The sequence below is a fragment of the Giraffa tippelskirchi genome, chromosome 5 (genome assembly GCF_054371585.1).
Source record: "Giraffa tippelskirchi isolate mGirTip1 chromosome 5, T2T-mGirTip1v1.2.pri, whole genome shotgun sequence".
Lineage (NCBI taxonomy): Eukaryota > Metazoa > Chordata > Mammalia > Artiodactyla > Giraffidae > Giraffa > Giraffa tippelskirchi.
This window is the reverse complement of record NC_137279.1, coordinates 79,756,221-79,778,963: the sequence shown is the minus strand read 5'-3', so window position 1 is coordinate 79,778,963 and position 22,743 is coordinate 79,756,221. Positions and strand designations below refer to the sequence as shown.

At 40.5% G+C, this 22,743-nt stretch overlaps 1 protein-coding gene across 2 annotated transcripts in view; it reads left to right on the top strand.

The window, feature by feature from the left end:
* Nucleotides 1-977: 977 nt before the first annotated feature.
* Nucleotides 978-22,743, top strand: part of TIPRL (TOR signaling pathway regulator) — a 95,784-nt gene continuing 74,018 nt past the window's right edge. For both annotated transcript variants that reach the window (XM_081489188.1, XM_081489189.1), the window contains exons 1-2: nucleotides 978-1,082; nucleotides 13,844-13,990. The gene's annotated coding sequence lies outside the window, so the exon portion shown is untranslated. The remainder of the gene's footprint in view (nucleotides 1,083-13,843; nucleotides 13,991-22,743) is intronic.

Genomic DNA, 22,743 nt, shown 5'->3' with positions numbered 1-22,743 from the left:
AAAAAAAAAAAGACCCTAAGGAGCTATATTATATGATTCCAGTTTTTAAAAGTATAAAAAGAGGTAAAACTAATCTGTGCTTTTATAATTTGGATTAATGAGTGCAATGAGGTAGGTAGTGATTGGAAAGGAGTGTGGAGGGGATAGAGCAGGTGACTTTCTATTTTTTGAGCTGGGTGTTGGTTGTACAAATGTGTTCCCTGTGAAAATTTATTGAGCTGCATACTTCTTGTAGGGCTTCCCTGGTAGCTCAGATAGTAAAGAATCTCCCGACAATGCAGGAGACCCAGGTTTGATCCCTGGGTCGGGAAGATCTCATGGAGAAGGGAATGGCTACCCACTCTAGTATTTCTGCCTGAAGAATTTCATGGATGGAGGAGCCTGGTGGGCTACAGTCCATGGGGTTGCAAAAAGTCAGACACAACTTAGTGACTAACACTTTCACTTCACTTTTCAAACTTCTGGTGTATGCACATTTTATATTTGTATTAAACTTGATGACTTAAAAAGTTCACAAACTAAAAGTTGGGAGTTATGTTTTATTTGATGGGAATTTTTAGGACTTCAAACCCAGGAAGCAGCATCTCAAGTAACCCTGAGAGAACTGCTCCTAGGATGTGAGGGGGAGTCAGGTTATACAAAAGTTTTACCACAAAGGGTAGGTAGGTCAGAACATCAAAAGATTATTGTTAATTAAAGGAAACCAGATTTGTCAAGTTAAGAAATTTAGTGCTTTTCTTTGTATGGGAAGATGAAAGTCTGGGCCCGCTGAAATCATTCCTTTGATATGCACCTCGGGTTTCCCTGGTGGCTCAGCTGGTAAAGAAGCTGTCTGCAATGTGGGAGACCTGGGTTTGACCCTTGGGTTGGGAAGATCCCCAGGAGAAGGGGAAGGCTACCAACTCCAGTATTCTGGCCTGGAGAATTCCATGGAATGTATAGTCCATGGGGTCACAAAGTGTCAGATATGACTGAGCGACTTTCACTTTCACCTTCCTGGAGCCAGGATGTAGTATTCTCACATCCTGAGTTTCCTCAGGGCTCACCTTGGGGAGTGGCTGCAGTCTAACGTCTGCTAGATGGTAGGTATTCTTTCCTTCCTGAGTTCTCTCAGGGCTCACTAGCTCATGTTGGAGGGCTGCAGTTCTGATGACTGTGACATCCTTTGTTTTCCAATAAGGCAGGAAATATTCCATTTCTCACACTTCAATAAATATTCAGTAGTTTTTAGAAACTACACTAACATACTGTATTTCACTTATCAGATTGATGGAAATTCAAAAGTTTGATGCCATACTTGACAGGAAGGTTCTAGGGAAACAGGCATCCTCACACACAGCTGCAGAGGGCATGGAAGCTCTTCTTCCCTCATCCCCTTATTTTGCCCTACCCATCTCTTCCATCCTGCAGAACAGGATGCACTGTTCTTGAGTGCATCCTTTGTAATAATAAGAAAGCAGTAATAGTAAGAAAACACTTTCCTGAGTTCTGTGAGGCATTATAGCAAATTATCAAACCTGAAGGAGAATCATGGAAACCCCTGAATTTGTAGTCACTGGACAGAACTGTAGGTAGCCTGGACACCTCATTTATGTCTGCCATCTGAAGGGAAGATAGTCTTGTGGGACTGAACTCTTCTCTGGTGGGATCTGAGTTAATTCCAGGGGTTAGTGTCAGCATTGAATTGAATTCTCAGATATCCAGTCTGGAGCCAGAAAAGCAGAGAATTGTTGGTGTTGGAAAAGATACCATGTATTTGGATTGGGGTGGGGGAGAGACCTTCAATTACATACACTTTACTCTTTGACCTACAACAGTTGCACTTTAAGGAATCTAGCCAAAACAGTTGCGCTTCAAGGAATCTAGTCAAAATATAAAATGTTGCCTTTAAAATGTTCCATTTAAACATCAAAATGTTCTGGATGTCTGTCCATAGGGGGACTGATTGAATAAGTTATGATTCAGCAGTACAAAAGAATGAGGAAAATCTCCATAAACCATTACAGAGTGGCCTCTTTTAAAGGGATAATATTATCCCTATTTTAAATTCAACTGTGCTATATAACAGCATAATCACAGACATATCTTATCATATTCAGAGGTTAAGGGATTATGACAGGACACCTTTGTGAAGCCCTCTTCCTTCAACAAATCACTGCATAACAGATTACTACACATTTAGCAACTTAAAACAACACCTATATATTATCTCATAGTTTAGGAAGAAACGCAGGTGAATCAGCTGGTTTCTATGCTCATGGGCTCACAATGTCAAGATCAAGATGTTAGCTAAGCTGGGATCTATTAGAGGCTTTGGGAAAAAATTTCCTTCCAAGCTCATTCAGGTTTTTGGCAGAATTCAGTTCCTGATAGTTTGGGGACTGACGTCCCCATTTCCTTTCTGGCTGTGAACCAAGTGCCATGCTTCGTTTGCAGAGGCTGACTGCACCCTCCATCTTCAAAGTCAGCCAAAGCATACAAAGTCCTCCTCACACTCCGAATCTCTCTGGTATCCCCTTAAACCCCCATTCTGCTACACATAGCGCATTGCTTTTCAGGGCACATGTGATTAGGTCAGGCTACCTGGATAATATCCCTATTTTAAAGTCTCCTGTGCCATATAACAACATAATCACAGACATGATATCTTATCATATTCAGAGGCTTAGGGATTATGGCAGGACACCTTCATGAAGCCCTCTTCCTTCAAATTCTACCACAACAAAGTAGAGAAAGAGTTTCAAGCGAGTTTAGAATATTTTGATTGTACTTCCCTCGTGGGATAAGCTCTAAGGATAAAAAGAATCTTATAAAAATTTAACCTACTTTAATCATATTCTGTCAATAGTAATTTGGTATTGTTTGAAACAATTATACCTATGGTATAGGAAAAACAAATAAGTAATTATGTTTATATTATGAAACCTGATATTTTTTGTGATGAAAAAAAAAGAGATTAAGCAAAAACTTGAAAAGGTCAAGCAAAAATCTTAAAGGAGCAACTTGAATTGGAAATGTTAGCATGAATTTATAACTTTTTCCTCTTAAATGGTGTATTTTCTAACTCTTCCTATTGAAAAGTCAAAAAGGAATGACAACCCAGAAGCAATGAGCACTTTTGAGTAATGAATACCCCTAGCAACTAGATGTGGTCTCAAAATACCATTCCTCATTAAGGAGAACTAAGGCTCTTTGCCTTTTCATACTCTTCATGGTGTGATCAATCACCTAGAGCCAGACATCCAGGACTTCAAAGTCAAGTGGGCCTTAGGAAACATCACTATGAACAAAGCTAGTGGAGGTGATGGAATTCCAGTTGAGCTATTTCAAATCCTAAAAGATGATGCTATGCTGCACTCAATATGCCAGCAAATTTGGAAAACTCAGCAGTGGCCACAGGACTGGAAAAGGTCAGTTTTCATTCCAATCCCAAAGAATGGTAATGCCAAAGAATGTTCAAACTACCGCACAGCTGCACTCATCTCACACATTAACAAAGTAATGCTCAAAATTCTCCAAGCTAGGCTTCAACAGTATGTGAACCAAGAACTTCCAGATATACAAGCTGGATTTAGAAAAGGCAAAGGAACCAGAGATTAAATTGCCAACATTCATTGGATCATAGGAAAAGCAAGAGAATTCCAGAAAAGCATCAACTTCTTCTTCATTGACTACCCCAAAGCCGTTCACTGTGTGGATCATGACAAACTGGAAAATTCTTGAAGAAATGGGAATACCAGACCATCTTACCTGCTTCCTGAGAAATCTGTGTGCAGGTCAAGAAGCAATAGTTAGAACTGGACATGGAACAACAGACTGGTTCCAAATTGGGAAAAGATTACATCAAGGCTGTGTACTGTCATCCTGCTTATTTAACTTATATGCAGAATACATCATGCAAAAGTGAGTTGGAGGAATCACAAACTGGAATCAAGATTGCTTGGAGAAACATCAATAACCTCAGATATGCAGATGACACCTTCCTTATGGAAGAAAGTGAAGAGGAACTAAAGAACCTCTTATTGAAAGTGAAAGATAAGAGTGAAAAAGCTGGCTTAAAATTCAACATTCAAAAAATTAAGATCCTGGCATCTGGTCCCATCACTTCATGACAAATAGATGGGCAAAAAGGGAAACAGTGACAGACTTTATTTTCTTGGGCTCAGAAATCACTGTGAATGGTGATTGCAGCCATGAAACTAAAAGATGTTTGCTCCTTGGGAGAAAAGCTATGACCAACCTAGACAGAATATTAAAAAGCAGAGACATCACTTTGCTGACAAAGGTCCATATAGTCAAAGGTATGGCTTTTCCAGTAGCCATGTATGGATGTAAGAGTTGGACTATAAAGAAAGCTGAGTGCTGAAAAATTGATGCTTTTGAACTGTGGTGTTGGAGAAGACTCTTGAGAGTCCCTTGGACTGCAAGGAGATCCAACCAGTCCATCCTAAAGGAGATCAATCCTGAATATTCATTGGAAGGACTGAGGCTGAAGCTGAAACTCCAATACTTTGGCCACCTGATACAAAGAACTGACTCACTGGAAAAGACCGTGACACTGGGAAAGACTGATGCAGGAGGAGAAGTGTACGACAGAGGATGAGATGGTTGGATGGCATCACCAACTCAATGGACTTGAATTTGAGCAAGCTCTGGGAGTTGGTGATGGACAGAAAAGAAAGAATCAGACATGACTGAGTGACTGAACTGAACTGAACTGAACTGAAGGCTTTTTGCAGCAATGACGTCTTACTGTTCTGGATCAGATAATGTATAAAATGGATCTGGAACATTTTCTTGAACAGGAAAAGAAAAGAGCTATCAAAGATTGAGAAAGCTGCTTCAAAAAAAATACAAGAGTCAATCTAAAGAGACAGTTTGAGTATCAGAAAGAAAAATAATTGCAATGAGTTGGAACATAGCCAAACATATAAAAGTCTGAGTTTGTATTTTTTTTGTTTAATCTATTGGTCATCATTGGTGATTTCTACATAGCCAACTCATTCCTCTGAAAAATTAATAAATAAAAGGAAGAAATCAAACACTGATTCCACTTTTCTGTAAGAATCGTATTTCAGTTTAACCCAAGAGTAGATGAGAGAAGTTTTTCTTAATAGTAAAATTCCAGCAAATAAATACCCAAGAAAGAATAGAATTTTATTTAATTTCTTTTTTTTGGTTTGCATAGTCTGCATGTTTAGTCACTTTAAAACCTGTAACATTATCTGTGTCCACTAAATAGAACCAATAGTGCTGGGCCTGTTTTATAAGAAATACATCACTGGGCACCAACCTAGTATCTTACAAAACCAGCTGGGCTGGCTACAAGGGTGGGAGGGATGGCAGGGGAGGGGACACATCTGGGTAAATGGCTGGGTGCCGGGAGGGACAAAGGGAGAGAAAGAAAAGGGGGCTCCTAAGAAGAGGGGACTATTATTCTAATGGGAGGGGTGCAAAAGGCATCTCAGAAGAAGGGGGGCTGGCGACAGGACAGGTCAGTGCTTTCAGGCACAATCATTAGGGGAATGGTTGATGGACAACTTATTAATCTTAATATCACATAAAAAATGAGATGCAATATGCAAGAAGAAGCACAAAGCCCCATATAGAAATATTCTTGTATAACTATAATGATGGGGGATAGACGCTGAGCAGGGGAAGAGAGGACAAAAAATTGGCTATGCTAAACTGAAAGCAATAATTACTCGTTTAGCTGATTGCCAGATGAGAAAAAAGGCCCCAAAGAATAGGAGACAAAGTTAGGAACATTACCAACATTTTCCCACCTGCCTTATGATTTTTACCCTGAGTAGGTTTTCTATCCACTTATTGTCAGTTTGTTGCAGTGCTAATCCCAAGTTGCCTCGTAAAAACTGGCTTTGGCTAGCAATGGAATATAAATCCTTTGTACACTGAAAGTATCCTCTCAGATTAAAACATGAGTCTTTGAAAACCAGTACATTGAAGGGTGGAGAAAATTATTTTTTTCCCAATGAAAATATGAGCTAGCTGGGAAGGCATAGATGTATTTTATTCTGCACACCTAATATGTTCAGTTTTAGAACTCAAGATTGGAACTTCCTTGGTGGTCTAGTAGTTAAGACTCTGTTCTTCCACTGCAGAGGACATGGGTTCCATCCTTGGTTGGGGAATTAAGGTCTTCATGGCCAACAAAAACCAAACAAACAAAAAAAACCCTCAAGATTCACTAGTGTTGCTAGAATATTAAATGCTTACCTTTTTATTCTTATTGTCACTGTCATATATATATGTGTGTGTGTATATGTATGGCACACACACATATATATATATATATATGTTACCTCCACATATGGCCCTTTGAAAGAGATATTATAGTGTAAATGGCAGTCCACATGTTGGGAGTCAAAAGACCTGGGTTCTGATCCTGACTCTGCCCCCCAACTTGCTGATAGTGGTGACTTCACAGTGAGATGGGGATGAAGAGTCAAGTCAGAGGCTAGCAAGGGAAGCGGTTGAAGGGACCAAGATTTCCAATGCTGACAGTCCTAGTGACCTCTACGAGAGCTAAAGAAACACCTGTGAGACAGGTGCAAGACCGGTGATGTTCCCTCTGGGCCAGTGGAGAGAGAGTCAGAGATCAGGATTGCTTCAGAGGAAAATCTCCCCAGGATGAAGAGGCAGGAGCAGGGAGAATCCTCCTACGTTCATGCTAAGAGAGATGGTTAAGAGCGAAGTGTTGGAGGCAGTAAGCTGCCTGCTAACTTTCACATCATGGTCAGTTTAATTTTATCTTTGGTCTGTTTCCTCCATATGGAAGGAGAGGAATGAAGCCTGTGTCCAATCAGTTGTCTCAATCAGACAGCTAAGAGTAGGCTTTGGGGCTTCCCGGGTGGCACATTGGTAAAAAATCTGCCTGCCAATGCAGGAGACACAAGAGATTTAGCTTTGATCCCTGGGTCGGGAAAATCCCCTGGAGGAGGAAACGGCAGCCTGCTCCTGTATTCTTGCCTGGAAAATTCCATGGACAGAGAAGCCTGGCAGGCTACTGTGTGGGTCGCATAGGGTCAGACAAAACTCAGCATGCAAAGCAGAGAAGAGTAGGTTTTAGTCAGCTTAAACTCAGAAATCACATTTGCTGTTTGAAGCGTCTTTTCTTTATTTCTTTTTGGTTTCCCTTGGTTTGCTCTGGGACAATCTTTTGAAAATACCTCTGAGACTTATTTCTAGTTAGAAAATTGGAAATGAGTAAAGGTGTTTCTCTTCCCTCAGGCCAGGGGAGCAGAGGACCCCTAGTGGCCAATGATGGATCTGCAGTAACCCTTGCCTAAGACCTGAAGGGCTTGGAGATAGATCTGGTGTTTGTAAATGAGACGGATGTTGGGAGGGTCAGGAGTAGAGGGAAGGGAGAGAAAGGGACAGGGAGAGAGGGAAGAAAGGAGAGAGGGAGAGCCTGGGAGGGAGATTGGGAGGGAGGGCGTCAAGAATAGAAAAGAGAAGAAAAGATGAAGAAATGCCAGTACAGGCTTATAAGACATACGCTATATTCAGTAGCTATTTTTAGTAAATAAATAGTTTTAATTATCTTCTCCAAATATTGTGCTAACTTGTTTCTCTATTCAGGAAAATTGTTGCCGTTCAGTCACCAAGTCTTGTCTGACTCTTCTTGACCCCATGGACTACAGCATGCCAGGCTTCTATGCCCCTCACAACCTCCCAGAGTTTGCCCAAGTTCATGTCCGGTGAATCAGTGATGCCATCCAACCATCCCATCACCCTCTATCACCCTCTTCTCCTTCTGCCTTCAATCTTTCCTAGCATCATGGTCTTTCCCAATGAGTCAGCTGTATAAATCAAGTGCCCAAAGTACTGGAGCTTCAGCTTCAGCATCAGTCCTTTCAAAGAATATTCCGGGTTGATTTCCTTTAAGATTGACTGGTTTGATATCCTTGTTTTCCAAGGGACTCTCAAAAATCTTCTCCAGTATCATAGCTCAAAAGCAACAGTTCTTCAGTGCTCTACTTTCTTTATTGTCCAGCTCTCATATCCATATGTGACTACTGAAATGACCATAGCCCTGACTGTATGGACCTTTGTCGGCAAAGTGATGTCTTTGCTTTTTAACACATCATCTAGATTTGTCATAGCTTTCCTGCCAAGAAGCAATCAGATTCTAATTTCATGGCTGCAGTCACCATCCACAATGATTTTAGAGCCCAAGAAGAGAAAATCTGTCAATGCTTCCAACTTTTCCCCTTCTATTTGCCATGAAGTGATGGGACCAGATGCCATGATCTTAGTTTTTTGAATGTTGAGATTTAAGCCGACTTTTTCACTCTCCTCCTTCACCCTCATCAAGAAACTCTTTAGTTCCTCTTTGCTTTCTGCCATTAGAGTGGTATTATCTGCATATCTGAAGTTGTTGATATTTCTCTTGGCAGGCTTATTCCAGCTTTTAACTCATCCAGCCTGGAATTTCCCATGATGTGCTCTGTGTATGAGTTGAATAAACAGGGTGACAATAAACAGTCTTGTCGTACTCTTTCCTCAATCCTGAACCAGTCAGTTTTCCATACAGGGTTCTAACTTTTGCTTCTTGATCCACATACATGTTTCTCAGGAAACAGGTAAGATGGTCTGGTATTCCCATCTCTATCTCTTTAAGAATTTTCCACAGTTCGTTATGATCAGTGTAGTTAAAGGCTTTCAGTTCAGTTCAGTTTAGTTGCTCAGTCATGTCCGACTCTTTGTGACCCCATGAACTGCAACACACCAGGCCTCCCTGTCCATCTCCCTGTCCAAACTCCTGGAGTTTACCCAAACTCATGTCCATTGAGTCGGTGATGCCATCCAACCATCTCATCCTCTATCATCCCCTTCTCCTCCTGCCCTCAATCTTTCCCAGCATCAGGGTCTTTTCAAATGAGTCAGCTCTTCGCATCAAAGTATTGGAGTTTCAGCTTCAACATCTGTCCTTCCAATGAACACTCAGGACTGATCTTTAGGATGGACTGGTTGGATCTCCTTGCAGTCCAAGGGACTCTCAAGAGTCTTCTCCAACACCACAGTTCAAAAGCATCAATTCTTTGGCGCCCAGCTTTCTTTATAGTCCAACTCTCACATGCATACATGACTACTGGAAAAACCATAACCTTGACTAGATGGACCTTTGTTGGCAAAGTAATGTCTGTGCTTTTTAATATTAAGTTGGTCATAACTTTCCCTCCAAGGAGTAAGTGTCTTTTAATTTCATGGCTGCAGTCACCATCTGCAGTGATTTTGGAGCCCAATAAATGAAACAGAGGAAGGTGATTTTCTGGAATTCCCATGCTTTCTCTGTGATCCAGTGAATGCTGGCAATTTGATCTCTGGTTCCTTTGCCTTTTCTAAACCCAGCTTGAACATCTAGAAGTTCTTGGTTCACATAATGCTGAAGTCTCGCCTAGAGGATTTTGAGCATAACCTTACTAGCATGGGAGACAAGTGCAACTGTCCTGTGATTTGAACATTCTTTAGTACTGCCCTTCTTGGGAATTGAGATGAGGATTGACCTTTCCCAGTCCTGTGGCCACTGCCGGTTTTTCCAAGTTTGCCGACATATTGAGTGCAGCACTTTAATAGCATCACCTCTTAGGATTTTAAATTTCATCACTTTCACTAGCTTTATTGACAGCAGTGCTTCCTAAAGTCCTCTTGACTGCACACTCCAGAACGTCTGGCTGAGTGAGAGACTACACCATTGTGGTTATCCAGGTCATTAAGATCTTTTTTGTACAGTTCTTCTGTGTATTCTTTCCATCTCTTCTTGATCTCTTCTGCTTCTATTAGGTTTTTACTGTTTCTGTCCTTTATTGTGCCCATCTTTGAATGATATATTCCTTTGATATTTCCAGTTTTCTTGAAGAGATCTCTAGTCTTACCTTCTCTGTTGTTTTCCTCTATTTCTTTGCATTGTTCATTGAAACATTAGCACACTGAAATATTTTTGATTTATAAAATGGGTAGATATTTTTACAGACAAATAATATTGAAAAATTCTTCTAATTTATCATTTGAATAATGACCACATGTCATACCTAAGGTATAGACTTAACTGAATTTAAAATGTTCCATCACAGATTACAGTGTTCTACCATATAATTGGGCTGATGACAAAAATTTAATAAAATATAAATATTGCCAGTGAAGATGATCAATAACAAAATATAAATTTAAGGTTGAATTATAAATATTTTCTTTTTTAGTCCTATCAGGGTACCTTTGTTACATATTACTCTTTATAACATGTAAAGTCTAAAATGGAGACCCTTTGTGAAAGGGAATCCCCAAAGAATGGCTTTCTTAATCCTTGCCCCTTATTCCTCCCTTATGGTAGATCCTGCAGGGAGGCAAACCTATTAATGAATCTATTAAAGTACATGGAGAGACTACAAAATGGACATTTCTGGAGACGTGGTTGTCCTCAGACTAGCATTTGAATCTAGGGCACTGCTGGTAAAAGTGTACATTTGTAAAACAATTTGAAAAGATATCTAGCAATATCTATGAAATTAAAATAACTATATGACCCAGAAATCCAGTCATCTGGGACTTTGACCCAGAAATCCAGCCATCTATCCCATAGAAATAAAAGCACTAGTACAGGAGACTATACACACTCAAGAAAGTTTATTACACCGTTGTCAGCTGTGACAAAAAAGATAATGCCCATCCAAAGAGGAAAGGCTGAATGAACTGTAGAATGACTCTACTACAGCTTGTATTAGTCAACAAGAAGCATTGTTGTTAGGTTGCTCAGTCATGCTGACTCTTTGCAACACCATGGACTGCAGCACGCCAGGCTTCCCTGTCCTTCATCATCTCTTGGAATTTGCTCAAACTCATGTCCATTGAGTTGGTGATGCCATCCAACCATCTCATCCTCTGTCATCTCTTTCTCTTCCTGCCTCCAATCTTTCCTAGCATCAGGGTCTTTTCCAATGAGTTGGCTCTTCACATCAAGTGGCCAAAGTATTAGAGTTTCAGCTTCAGCATCAGTCCTTCCAATGAATATTCAGGGTAGATTTCCTTTAGGATTGACTGATTTGATCTCCTTGCAGTACAAAGGACTCTCAAGAGTCTTCTCTAACACCATAGTTTGAAAGCATCAATTCTTCAGCTCTCAGCCTTCTTTATGGTCCAACTCTCACATGCAGACATGACTACTGGAGAAACCATAACTTTGACTATACAGACCTTTGTCGGCCAAGTCACGTCTCTGCTTTTTAACACCTGTCTAGGTTTGTCATAACATTTCTTCCAAGGAGCAAGCATCTTGGAAATCACCATCCACAGTGAAGCCACCATCTACAGTGATTTTGAAGCCCAAGAAAATAAAGTCTGTCACTGTTTCCATTTTTTGCCCATCTATTTCCCATGAAGTGATGGGACCAGATGCCATGATCTTAGTTTTTTGAATGTTGAGTTTTAAGCCAGATTTTTCCACTCTCCTCCTTCACCTTCATCAAGAGGCTCTTTAGTTCCTCCGTACTCTTTGCCATTAGGGTGGTGTCATCTGCAAATCTGAGATTATTGATATTTCTCCTGGCAATCTTGAGTCCAACTTGGGCTTCATTCAGCCCAGCATTTCGCATAATGCACTCTGCATGTAAGTTAAACAAGCAGAGTGACAATATACAGACTTGATGTTCTCTCTTCCCAATTTGGGACCTGTCCATTGTTCCATGTCCGGTTATAACTGTTGCTTCTTGACCTGCATACAGGTTTCCCAGGAAGCAGGTAAGGTGGTTTGGTATTCCCATCTCTTTAAGAATTTTCCACAGTTTGTTGTGATCCACACAGTGAATGGCTTTAGGGTAGTCAATGAAGCAGAAATAGATGTTTTTCTGAAATTTCCTTGTTTTTTCTATGATCCAACGAATGTCGGCAATTTGATCTCTGGTTGCTCTGCCTTTTCTAAATCCAGCTTGTACATCTGGAATTTCTCGGTTCATATACTGTTGAATCCTAGCGTGGAGGATTGTGAGCGTTACCTTGCTAGCATGTGAAATGAGTGCAACTGCACAGTGGTTTGAATATTCTTTGGCATTGCCTTTCTTTGCGATTGGAATGAAAACTGACCTTCTCCAGTCCTGTGGCCAGTGCTGAGTTTTCCAAATTTGCTGACATATTGAGTGTAGCATAGCATCATCTTTTAGGATTTGAAACAGCTTAGCTGGAATTCCATCCACTAGCTTTGTTTTCAGTGATGCTTTCTAAGGCCCACTTGACTTCACATTCCAGGATGTCTGGCTCTAGGTGAGTTATCACACTATTGTGGTTATATGGATCATTAAGGTCTTTTTAATATAGTTCTTCTGTGTATTCTTACCACTTCCTCTTAATATCTTCTGCTTCTGTTAGGTCAATACCGTTTCTGCCTTTTATTGTGCTATCTTTGCATGAAATGTTCCTTTTGTATCTCTAATTTTCTTGAAGAGATCTCTAGTCTTTCCCATTCTATTGTTTTCTTCTATTTCTTTGCATTGTTCACTTGAAAAGATTTTCTTATCTCTCCTTGCTATTCTCTGGAACTCTGAGAATGGGTATATATTTCCTTTTCTCCTTTGCCTTTCACTTCTCTTCTTTTCTCAGTTATTTGTAAGGCCTCCTCAGACAACCGTTTTGCCTTTTTGCATTTCTTTTTCTTGGGGATGGTTTTAATCACCACCTCCTGTACAATGTTATGAACCTTCGTCCATAGTTCTTCAGGGTGTCTGTCTATCAGATCTAATCCCTTGAATCTATTTGTCACTTCCACTGTATAATCATAAGGGATTTGATCTAAGATACAATTAGAGTAATATCAACTGAGCTGGAAAGACTTTCACAATGTACAGCATTAAAAAAATAAAACAACATATAAAAATACATATTTCACTGAAGTAGAAGAGTATAAAGGGGCTTCCCCGGTAGCTCAGCTGGTAAAGAATCTTCCTGCAACGCAGGAGTCTTCGGTTCAATTCCTGGGTTGGAGAGATCCCCTATAGAAGGGATAGTCTACCCACTTCAGTATTCTTGGGCTTCCCTGGTGGCTTAGACAGTAAAGAATCCGCCTGCAATGCGGGAGACCTGGGTTTGATCCCTGGGTTGGGAAGACTCCCTGGAACAGGGTATGGCAACCCACTCCAGTATTCTGGCCTGGGGAATCCCCATGGACAGGGGCATCTGGTGGGCTACAGTTCATGGGGTTGCAAAGAGTCAGACATGGCAAAGCGACTAAGCACAGCACAGTACAGAAGAGTATAAAACTATGTATTGTAAGATGTCTATAAGATAATCAATGGCCAGTCCCTCAATCCAGGAGGACACAAAAGAGCCAGACATGACAACTAAACAACACAATTCCCCAATACTTGCATTATTATGTGATTGTATGACTATGGGGAAATGTATGGGCAATACACACTAAAGTGCAATAGTTTTTGTTTGTGGAGAGAGGTGAGCATAGGAAGAAGCTAAGGGTATTGTAAGAGAAAGAAATAACATGATTATATTAACAAAAAATAGCAAGAAATATTTTTTGCTTGGATATATGAAATAAAACATAAAGTTGATGTATTTATATATAATATGTAAAGTATATAGAATATATTAAAACAATGAGACTGGAGCAGTATAATGGCAATTGAAAATGTAGACTATAAAATTCTATTTATGATATTATGGTAAATATGTAAAAATTAAGTATGCAAATGCAAAGTTCTAGAAGGTGATTAACATAAAATTTGATTTGATTTTTTTATGAGACTGAAAATAAGTTTCTTCTCAGATTTGTTATTTAATACAAAGTCTGTAATTATGCATGTTTTCTCTTTTTAAACAGAAAGGAAGAAAAAAACCCTCTGCTCTGGACTCTGGAGGGGAATAAGTGCTTCCCTTTTATGGTGCCATGAAGAGAACTTAGGTTTTCCAGCTAGACATTCTTGAACTTGAGTTTTGATTCTACCACTTAGGAGCCTTGTGATCTTAAGTAAGATATTTGATTTCTCTAAGCTCTAGTTTCTTCAACAATGAGATGGGAATAATGATTGTATCTAACTCCTTTATAAAGGGCTTGATGCAGTCCATGCCATGCAGCAAATTTTAAAAAATGTTAGGTATTTGTGATAGATTAATTTATTGAGCTATTAATTTGAATTTCCTTTTTCTTTTGACTACTATGGATTTGTGCAAAAGAAAAAGCTATCTGTGCTGTGCTCTCAGCATTTTCCTTCCTCTGTTTAAAATGGGCAGCCAAGGTGTTGAGCTCCTAGTTTCAAGGGAGATTTGCAGCATTTGGTGGGAGAGGGTAGGTGGAGACAGCCATAGGGATCCAGGGACTTCTCCAAACTGGAAAGGATACTGAAAACTGGGGATTCCCTGATGGTTCAGTGGTAAAGAATATGCCTGCAATGCAGGAGACCCAGATTCAATCCCTGGGTTGGGAATACCCCCTGGAGAAAGGAATGGCTACCCACTCCAGTATTCTTTTTTTTTTTTTTTCCCTGTGGCTTAAGGCATTTATTACATCCAAAGTGCAAATGTTCCCAGTATGAACAATACTTTGTCTTACCAGTCATTTACACTGTAGACAGAATTTTTGCCTTTTCCTTCTCTGAAGGTCTTTTTTGTTGTTGTTGTTATTTTTTAAATAAATTTATTTATTTTAGTTGGGGGCTAATTACTTTACAATATTGTAGTGGTTTTTGCCATACATTGACCCACTCCAGTATTCTTGCCTGGAAAACTCTGTGGACTGAAGAGCTTGGTGGGCTAGAGTCCACAGGGTCGCAAAGGGTGTCAGTGTCAGTTAGGGGCAGAAACCTCTCCTCTCCCCCATCCTGCCCCCAGCCCCACTTCATCCTGCCTCTCTTGAAGCCCGAGGAGGAAGCCAGTTCTTGAAGGGATGGAACACCTGGGAGGCCGAATGCAGACAGCAGAGATTCTGTAAACCTGTAGACTGGGGCTGTGGGCATCTCAAGGTGAGCATGCAGGACAAGACCAGAGGCCTCCTCAAGCCATTTTCCCCTTTCTAAAGTCTAGAACGTTATATCTCTGTATTATCCTATGGATAGTAGTGAATGGGACTGCGGTGAGGAGTCCTTTTCTTTTTGGTAAGGGTCTGAGTTGAATTTAATTTGATTTAAAGAAAACACATAGGCAATATCAAATACCTGTCATATTTTTATTCTTTTTCTTATCTGCTGTATTACTGTATGATATGGGGAAGTAGGTTATTTAACTCTTATTCTCAGCTTCCTCATCTGTAGAATGGGCAATAGTAATAAATACATAACTCACAGAGCTGTTGCATGTGAAGACTGGGTCGGGAGAGTGTCCCTGACAGTGCAGAAGAGTCCATCACTGCCCATTTTTACTGCCCCTTTTCTCATTCTCTTGGACATTACTAACTCTTGGTCTCTGGACATGATGATTCAGCATTTGGGGTAACTTTTCCTTCTCTGTTATTTGAATCCCACTTTGTCCTTCAAGTCCTAACATAAGGGCTGTCCATTTATGCCTTTCCTGACCATTGGGCAGACTTTCTTTCTCTGAACACTCAAGGCATTTATCTTGCTCAGCCCTTCTTTCACACATCTCCTAAACACCCTCCTAGTGGCTGGTTTATTAAGAGGAAGAAAGTCTCCCTCATGGAGTTCACATAAGCATATTATCTCCATGTCTTTTTTTTCTCCAAACTTTTCAAGGTTCTATTTACCACGAATAAAGAGTGTTCATGAGTTGTTTATTTGCTTTCTTCCCTGTGCAGTCTGGCATTGGGTTTAGTGACTCTGACAGCCAGCTGGGCTGTGCTTTCCAAGATGGCTTTGCCAATTTTGAAGGAAACATCAGGAATTTCAGAACAATAAGAGCTGTTGCATATTGGCAGTGCTTCCAGCTCCTTGATGTCATGGACCAGGATCTTCCAGAAGCCTCTGGGTTACATGTCCCTTATTTTTCTGTTGTCCCAAAACCCAGTATTGAGCATCTCCATTTTACCCTTGAGGGCACTATGATGCTGGGTAGAAAATGGCTACCACTAGAGCTGGTAGTGCTAAGGAAGAGAGCTCCATGTCTTTTTAAAAATGTAGATGTGTCACTTTCCCTTATACACTATCTGCTTCCTACAGTCAAAATGATGTTTTTAATCTCAACGTTAATCTAGAGCAGTGCCTAAAATACAGACGACACATCATGTACTGAGTGGGTGTGCCTTGAATAAAGCAATTTCTCCTTCTCCCCTGTTTGATACACCCAAGCCCTCCCTTCTGTCCGTAATTGAAATTCCTGGGTGATGTTATCCATATCACTGGTCTCTATCCCCCGGTTCAGTTCAGTTGCTCAGTTGTGTCCAACTCTTCGTGATCCCTTGGACTGTAGCACGCCAGCCTTCCCTGTCCTTCACTAACTCCTGGAGCTTGCTCAAACTCATGTCCATCAAGTCGATGATGCCATCCAACCATCTCATCCTCTCTCATCCACTTCTCCTCCTGCCTTCAATCATTCCCAGCATCAGGGTCTTTTCCAATGAGTCAGTTCTTCGCTTCAGGTGGCCAAAGTATTGGAGCTTCAGCTTCAGCATCAGTCCTTCTAATGAATATTCAGGATTGATTTCCTTTAGGATGGACTGGTTTGATCTCCTTGCAGTCCAAGGGACTCTCAGGTGTCTTCTTCAAAAGCATCAATTCTTTGGTGCTCAGCTTTCTTTATGGTCCAACTCTCACATCCATACATGACTACTGGAAAAACCATAGCTTTGACTATACAGACCTTTGTTGACAAAGTAATGTCTCTGCTTTTTAATATGCTGTCTAAGTTGGTCATAGCTTTTCTTCCAAGGAACAAGCATCTCTATCCCTAGTTCAGCACAAACCAAGCTTGTAAATGTTGGAATAAACAGAAATACTATCTTTGCAAGCTGGCCAACTGAAGATTATTGTGTGCTATGTGGCATTGTTGGCCTCCACCCTGCAGATCTGTAAGATCTGTACTTGCCCATCCTTGACACTAAAGAAAGAGCCTGGAGTCAGTGACAGAGACATCAGGGGGTTAACAGATGGGGGATCTTACATGTCTGAAGCAAGGTTCTGGAGTGATGCCTCACTTTGTGTGGCAGATGGAAGGCAGAACATGGTGGCAGTCTTCACTTCCTGGTGGGATTAGGGTGAATTGGTGTCAGGTTGGCTTAATGATTACCAGGAAAACTAGCTGAGGGGCATGCATCTCTTTGATAAGCTATCATGGTAGAGATGTTCTGATCTAAAGGTTAGAACAATCACTAGCTAGGGCCAGGGGCAAGTATGTAGGAACATCAGTCAGGTGAGTAGCATGTAGGTGAAGTAGTTGCTGGTTGAGCAGGGGATGTACAGAAACCAAAAGAACAGTCATTTTGGATGACCTGATCATATAGGCATGAACCTGAACAAAGTGGTCATCAAATATTCTGAGAAGATGCTTCCACCAGGGACCCAGTCTTTATCTGATTTGTCATCTGAACTGGCTTTGGGTTCTTAGATTTGTAGGAGAACAAAGAGCTAAAATCATTGGAAATTTCTAGAACTCTAGGTTAGGGGTCAAGTAATAGTCCTCTGTAACTTTCCACATTTGCTTCACAATCGAGAAAATGGAGCTATATGCTTGAGCATTTTAACCATTATAATAACTGATATTTGAATAGGAATGAATGGTCTATGAATGGCCATAATATTCGTGAACAAACTAAGGGAAGTGATATACTAGCATTCTTATTGTTATTGCTATTATATTACAGAAAAAAGATTCAAAAATATGATTTAAAGCTGTTGTTAAACAGCAAGGACACAGCAGATTCAGAAAACTAACAGGTCTATCGATTCTAAATCCTGTGTTCTTCACATTAAACCACACAGTTTTTAACGTAACTTTCTCAGAACTCCACATCATTTAGCCCTCAAATATTTTATTATTGTTAAGAAGCAAAAAGGCTTATTTCTTGACAAATCTGGTTTATAGTCAAACGTTAATCTAGTTTATAGCCTAGCTTAAGTAAACACCCTTGGTTTCAAACGCCCTGCCATTTATTTAGGGAGCAACCACTGGAATTTCCAGAAGTTTTCATACCAGATGTGCTTTTCAGGAGAGAAAAAGAAAGACATTTCTAAGGGGGGAAATTAATAGGAAAGAGACTGGGAGACTTAATGTGATATTGCAATCAAGTTGATTTGTTAATTGAGCTTTTATTAGAACATATTTATTAAACTGAGTTATGGTTATACAGAAATCAATTAGCTCCAGCTCTATTAGTAAAAACTAATCATTTCTTTGTTGATGTAATAAGAGAGCCCAATATAATCTGGATGTCTTTATTTGCTCTGCAATTTAAGTTAGCTAATGTAGTTCTCTGAAACCCTCTAAGCACTTGCAATGGCTGGCTTTTATTTCTCCTTTGCTAATGAGTTAGTTTTATTTCTATGTCATGCCATGATGAGAACAGGCAAAATTTCTTTTTCAAAAAATATTTGGATGCAATTGCTTCTGCTATTCTCTCATCTCTTCAGATCCCATAGGTCTTCTACGTCCTCTCTCACTACCCCTAACTCTGCTGAAATATTTATATCCTCATCCCTAGTATGCCCTTCCTTCCTTTTTGAGCTCCCCAAAGTCTGGATGCTCTCATTCTATTCCTTCTTCTCTGCAGAACAGAACTTGGCATCCCTTATATATATCATATGTGAATATTTTCACATGAATAGTTGTGGACAGGGGAACTCCAGGGGATGTTGAAAGTAACATTGTTTCAACTGAGCTCTTTGGAACAGAGATTCCCCTGAGTTTTTTCAAGCTCCAAGGAACTTGATGTAATGATACACATGAGACCAAGGAAAGAGCACTCACAGCTCAGGAACTAAGTACTTCTTTTGTTTCTCCATGACTTAGTCTCTGCCTTGAGTAATGGAGACCCCCTTTCTCGCTCTATGCCAGATGCTGCTGCTGCTGCTGCTGCTAAGTCGCTTCAGTCGTGTCCGACTCTGTGCGACCCCATAGACGGCAGCCCACCAGGCTCCACCGTCGCTAGGATTCTCCAGGCAAGAATACTGGAGTGGGTTGCCATTTCCTTCTCCAGTGCATGAAAGGGAAAAGTGAAAGTAAGTCCCTCAGTAGTGTCCAACTCTTAGCGACCCCATGGACTGTAGCCTACCAGGCTCCTCCGTCCATGGGATTTTCCAGGCAAGAGTACTGGAGTGGGGTGCCATACTTGGCTGTAATTCCCTGCTGGCAAAATACTTTTTGGCGAGTGTGATTCTGTCTTCCTCTCTTACTGCTAAGGAACTAGAATCCTGCTATTGGTCCTCAGATCTGTGCCTGGATCTTCTGCCTGAATTGCCTTTTCCTTCTCTTTGTGGTATGAGTTCCCCCACCCCCCACCCGCAGCTCTTCCACCCCTGAACATGAATATCTCTGCTTGACTATGTCGGACTTCTCCTGAGGGGGCCTATTTGTCCTCCTCTGCTTTCTCACATCAACTCTGTCTAGAATTCATCCCAATCCCTGTGTTGACTCTGTAGGTCCATTTAATCCCCTGTCTGCCCTTCCTACCGCTTACCAAGCCTTGGATCATCTGTCCATTTCCTTGAGTGGTCTGTTGAAATGACTGTCTCAGACAGGCTCTGAGGACATAAACATGAGTAAGACAGGGGTCCCTGCCCTTGAAGAGTTCACACTTGAGGACTTTTGACAATAGCTTCAACTTAATGGATAGATCAATGGGAATTTGGAAGTTTGGAACTGGGAAAAAGAGAACTAAGGCAACAGATAGACTTAAGGAAGTAGAAAGGAGAGTTTGTGACATCAAGGTCACAAAAGTTGTGTAAAAACAGCCCTGTATACCTATGGTTTATTTCAGTGTGGTTCATTTGGAAGATAGAATCATACCACTAAGATACAAAAGCAATTATTTTATTGTTCATCCTTCTGATTGTGACTCAGAAGAAATTGGACAGAATAGAATATTTTTCACTCTATTATCTGTATTTATTTAGACCCAGCCCAGTTCTCCCGTATGTGAGTTACAGATTCTCTTTATCTGCACATAGGTGATTTACCATAGAGATTCTAGAAGAAAAGTTGAGTTCTAAGCTGGCTTTTCCTGACACTTTGAAGGTTCCTGGGTCCCATTCCTCCTACCAGAGTTTGCTCTGGGAAAACAAAACCAACTTTAAAAGGCCTTCCAAATTATTTTGTTTTACTAGAAATATGGTTTCATTGTTGAGATCTTAGAGTAATTGTGTTGTCAGAAATCTTTTTTTAAATGTTATAAAATTATTTTTCATAATGAAATTAAACTTTCACTAACTGATTATTGATAGCACAGTCAAAACAAGCAACAAAAAAATCCAATTGGTAGCAGACGAATGGATAAGGAAGCTATGGTACATATACACAATGGAATATTACGCAGCCATTAAAAAGAATACATTCAAATCAGTTCTAATGAGGTGGATGAAACTGGAGCCTATTATACAGAGTGAAGTAAGCCAGAAAGAAAAACACCAATACAGTATACTAACTGGTATATATGGTATTTAGTTAATCGATAAGGATAACCCTGTATGCGAGACAGCAAAAGAGACACAGATAAATAGAACAGTATTATGGACTCTATGGGAGAGGGCGAGGGTGGGATGATATGGGAGAATGGCACTGAAGCATGTAAATTATCATATGTGAAACGAATCGCCAGTCCAGGTTTGATGCATGATACAGAGTGCTCAGGGCTGGTGCACCGGGATGACCTGGAGGGATGGGATGGGAAGGGAGGTGGGGGAGGGTTCTGGAAGGGGAACACATGTACACCCATGGTGGATTCATGTCAATATATGGCAAAACAAATACAATATTGTAAAGTTAAAAAATAGATAAATAAACTAATTTAAAATTTTAAAAAATCCAATTGGTTTTTGAATAAGAATAAAGTATGTTGGTTACTAATTATTAGAGAAGTGGAAATGGAAATTATGAGGGGAGGACTTCCCTGGTGACCCAGTGGTTAAGAATCCACTCTGCAACGTAGGAGATGTGGCTTTGATCCCTGGTGAGGAAACTAAGATCCCACCTGCCATAGAGCAACTAAACGTGTGCTGCAACTACTGAGCATGTGCACTCCGGAGCTCTGCACCACAACTAGAGTCTGTGTACTGCACTGAAAGATGCCCCATGCTGCAACTAAGACCCGATGCAGCCGAATAAATTAATTAAAAAAACTATAATGAGGTACCACCTCAGACTGGTCAGAATGGACATCATAAAAAGTCTACAAACAACAGATGCTGGGGAGGCTGTGTAGAAAAGGGAACACTTCTACACTGTTGGGAATGTAAATTGGTGCAGCCACAATGGAAAACAATATGGAGGTTACTTAAAAAAATATAAATAGAGTTGCCACATGATCCAGCAATTCCAATCCTGGGCATAAATGTGGAGAAAACTATAATTCGAAAAGATACATGCACCTGTGTGTTCATAGTAACACTAGTCACAATAGCCAAGACATGGAAGCAACTAAATGTCCATTGACAGAGGAATGGATAAAAAAGATGTGGTAAAAATGTACAATGAATACTACTCAATCATAAAAAGAATGAAATAATGCCATTTGTAAGGACACAGATGGACCTAGAGATTATCATACTAAGTGAAGTAAGTCAGAAAGAGAAAGACAAATGCCATTTGATATCACTTATATGTGGACTCTGTGCAAGAAGGTGAGGGTGGGATGATTTGAAGGAATAGCATTGAAACATGTATATTACCATATGTGAAATAGATCACCAGTCCAAGTTTGATGCATGAAACAGGGCCCTCAAAGCCAGTGCACTGGGACAACCCAGAGGGATGGAATTGGGAGGGAGGTGGGAGGGGGTTCAGCATTGGGGACACTTGTACATGACACGGCTGATTCATGTCAATGTATGGCAAAAACCACCACAATATTGTAAAGTAATTATCCTCCTGCTTGTTTGTTCAGTAGGATGACTGAAACCTGAACTCAGCCATGACTGAGGATGACAGAAGTAGAGATAGAGATTTTTCATGGTTTAATGTAGAAGTAAACCAAAGACACAGAGTGATAAGAATGTAGGAGTGAGTTTCTCACGTGTCCACCTGCTCATCCACCTCCTAATTATGTCCCCTGAGAAGACTAGCAGACATGTGTTTTACCAAGAACTGCAATGGTGAAAAGAGAACTCCCACCCTTGGAAAGTGCTCTGATGGTTGACCTCTGTACTTTAGAGATGGATGTGGAAGATGTTTCATTGAAACAGTCTCCCTGATTTCTATAGGGATGTAGGGATGTCCAAGTGGGCAAAAGCCAAATAGGTGCACTTAATTGACAGAGGCAATGTGAATATGATAAGTACAATAGGCAATGAAGATATTGCCTTTTTTGTACTCTTCATTGCCTATTGTACTTATCAGATCATCAGAATGAACTGATCCACACAGATTTTGGGCAGGGACAGATGATGATGGGTCCCTAGGTCAGGTGGTCCACTGGAGAAGGGAATGGCAAACCACTTCAGCATTCTTGCCTTGAAAACCCCACAAACAGTATGAAAAGGCAAAAAGAAATGACACTGGAAGATGAAGCTCTCAGCTCTCTCTGTCCAATAAGCTACTAGAGAAGAGTGGAGAAGTAGCTCCAGAAGGAACAAAGAACCTGAGCTACAGAAAGAGTAAAGAGGCTGAGTCAAAGTGGAAACAACT